Raw genomic sequence first — 3747 nt, 5'->3', positions numbered from 1 at the left:
CATCCCTGCCTAGGTTATCCCATCATCCCTGCCTAGGTTATCCCAGCATCCCTGCCTAGGTTATCCCATCATCCCTGCCTAGGTTATCCCAGCATCCCTGTCTAAGTTCCTTAGTATGCCTGTATAATTTATAATTCATCCAATCATCCTTGTCTACGTGGTGACATCACCCGTGCCTCCTCCCACCATCCGTGTCAATGTTTTTACATCATTCCTGTTCCAGTTCCTCCCTTATTCCTGCTTAGCTGCCCAAATTATCCCTGTACTGGTTCTCTTATCATTTCAGATTAGCTTCTACCATGCATCATTACCATTTAGGCACATACTATTTCATATTCTGCTCTCATTTCTGCTTTCTCCTTATAGTTATATATTACGCCCATCTTTGCGTAGACGCTTTATTTGTACGTACCGCGTCTGTTATTGACAGAGCAGACAATGGGTCGTGCCTAGTACAATTACCTTACTCAAGGTTTCTCCAAACTCATTTACAAGCACCTATAACCGTTTTATTCGCACACCCTCCGCACACGTGGTCGTATTCGCGAAAGGATAAGAAAGCGAAATCTATACTTGCCCAATTCCCATGTAGTTCACTAATTAAATCTATATGTTAAACTTATCAAAGTCAAAAATATGCAATCACGTACGTACTCGCATTTCTACGACAAAGCAATTAGTAACAAAATGCTTCTGAACTTCGACGGTTTAATGGTAAACAGAAAAATCTTTACTAAACACGAAATCACAAAACGAACAGATACGCTACTGACGTTGACTTCGTTACGTTACGCACCCAATTAGATTTGGAGATTCTTCGGAGACGGCGGCAAGAAAATTGCTTACCAAACAACCAATATATGCCATATACAGGCACGCCAACTCGCGCGCACAAGCATTTGCGGCACGTACCGAAGTGAAGGCATACGGGCTGCGGGAAATTCATTACTCTGGAAGCGACTCGACCGGTCAATATAAAGTATGAAGTACAGAATCTGATAACGATTCGTGCGCACGCGAAAAGGATTCCGCGACGGATAAATTCAATCTGGTTTGGCTGGGTCCCCTCTATACGATCGCGCGAAAGCTGAACGAGCATAGACCCTACACACGGACGCCAGTGATGGCCGGCGAGCAAAGCAATATATATTTTTTCAGCGGGTGAAAAAATTACATGTAAGTCGGCATTAATGGCTTCAGGTTGTCATTACGGCGAGATGCACTCTATTCTCACCGGCCATCATAGGCGCTAGCGATTCGTATTGGCGGTAATGGCGTTAGGGTAATTTGTCAGCGTCCACACATACATGAAAATGAGCATAAGCGAGCAAATCGTCGGACCTGTGTAGAGACAGTGGCAGCACGTTTGCGCCTGCGTAGCTGCGCGTGTGTAGGCGTATTTAATTTTGCGTTGAACAGGCGTAGGTGTGCTTAAATATAAAACGTGTGAGCGTACGAGTGTGTGTGTGGGGGGGGGGGCGTACTCGTGTGTACGCGCACTGGGAAATAAATTGTACATGCGACCAGACAGACAGCGAGTATCGCGTAAGCATCGACAATTGCAGTCGGTGTGAAGTGAAAAAAGGTACGAACAACGAGTGGTCCCTGCTGCTGAAGATTGGCTTATAGTTATACCCCGTACGTACACTATCAGTGTGTAAAACGGTCATGTATCTTGATCGGGTACACCACAACTACACGTTACTATATTCAGTGTTGAACACAGAACGCTGTATTATTTTTAAGAGATGTGTGAAATGCATTATGCTTGATAAATAGGCGCTCAAATATTAGCATGCCGTTTCTGGTAATCAATGAAAACGCTAAAATAAATTTAAATCAGTTCACACACAAAAAAATTAAAAATTAAACTTACCCACTGCCTGGAGATGTTTTGTGAGTCTATAAGGTAACATTGTCAGACCTAATATATCATCGTAAGTAACATCGCTACATGCGAGTTGGTCGATAGGACAACAGAGTCTCACGTAGAATATGTAGAATGATGCCTGTATGTTATAGAATATACCTAGGTTTTCTTAATACAACTGCTATCAGGAGCTTATAAATGGATATATCCATTTATAAGCTCCTGCTGTTATGGGTAATAATAGTGTTGTATTGTACATTGTGCGTTGTAATCAACCAGTAGCGCTTCTAGCCAGGAGAGGCAGTGGAACTAATGGCCTGTGTTCTGGCCTGGTGGTTCGTTGTTGTTTTGGTAATGACGCGGGATGTACGGCACTATATTATATTTCCGTAGCCTCGTCGCGTCTCCTAGCCCCGCCAAGGCCCGTACGGTAATGACGAAAAACCGGTCGGATTGAAATGTCGCCGGGCGGTTTTCAGAAACGTATAAATAGGCACGGACGAAAGATCTCGTCGGCGCTGACCAGGTAACAGCCAACGCAGTCACCGAGGATGCGAAGACGACATAAAACTACGAAAGAAATGGTAAAAACAGCTAGATAGCTCGACGATGAGAATGATTCGTGCCGCGCAGGCGTGCTCGTGAGAAAACAGGAGCAATTAATGTTGGCGGATACGCTACGTCTTCATGCAATAACGCAATGAAAAGGGCAATGGAATAACATGTATACAATAGGTATATACGTGTAATTGCTATAGCAGCTTAGGTGATTGGGCATCCAATATTTGTCCGGGAAGGAATAATGAATACATTTATACAAGTAGAAGTGATGTTGGTCATTGAAGCTATATCTCTAATTCCCTGCTGAGGCCCGAAGCTAAATTGAAACTGTTTGCAACTCGTCCTATATTCAACAAACGGATAATTTTCATGCCTTTACTACGCCCTTAACACTTGAACACATAGATCAATACACAGCGTTAGATAAATAGCAAACACTCCGATATAACGAGCAGGTGCGTGCTTACATGGAGTAGGCCCTATACCAAATATCCACGGCTTAGTTATAGTGGCGACAGGTTAAGCTAACCAGTGCTTATTCTACAGCTGTTACTAAAACTTTAGCCCTATTTCTATAGTTTGGAGTTGTGTGAGACTAGAATAGCATCACGGCGTACTACCAATGTTTGCTCTAAGACAAGAGTATCGCACGCAAGTGACCGAAATCCATCGTCACGCGATTAGCGTGAGATGCGTAATCGCTATCACGTCTGTGCGATACACTCATCCCATAGCAAATAGTACTAGAACCCCATAATTCCCTCCTCTTGATTTCCCCACACCAGTAGGAGGGCGAGACGTAGGTTAGGCTGGATTGAATTATGATAATTATTTCATTAAATTACGATCGTAATTAGCCGCAGTCTCGCGTCAGAACATGCACACAGGCCATACATATGGCGTTACGTGTGTGATCATAAATTGTTAAATTGGCTACGTAAGGACAATATGCAAATGACGCCAGTTTCGTGACCATAATTGTTAACCTGGCTACAGTAATATGTCCATATAGATGGCGATACTCCTATGATAATACGTGTTTACTTGGCTAAAGTAACACCACCATACAGATGGCGCCACTTCTATTATAATAACTGGTGACTTGCCTACAGTAATACCACCATACAGATAGCGCCACTTCTTTTAGAATAACTGGTGACTTGCCTACAGTAATACCACCATACAGATAGCGCCACTTCTTTTAGAATAACTGGTGACTTGCCTACAGTAATACCATCATACAGATAGCGCCACTTCTTTTAGAATAACTGGTGACTTGCCTACAGTAATACCATCATACAGATAGCGCCACTTCT

Source organism: Priapulus caudatus, unplaced genomic scaffold, assembly GCF_000485595.1.
Source record: "Priapulus caudatus unplaced genomic scaffold, Priapulus_caudatus-5.0.1 Scaffold46, whole genome shotgun sequence".
Lineage (NCBI taxonomy): Eukaryota > Metazoa > Priapulida > Priapulimorpha > Priapulimorphida > Priapulidae > Priapulus > Priapulus caudatus.
Note: the sequence above shows the minus strand (reverse complement) of the source record.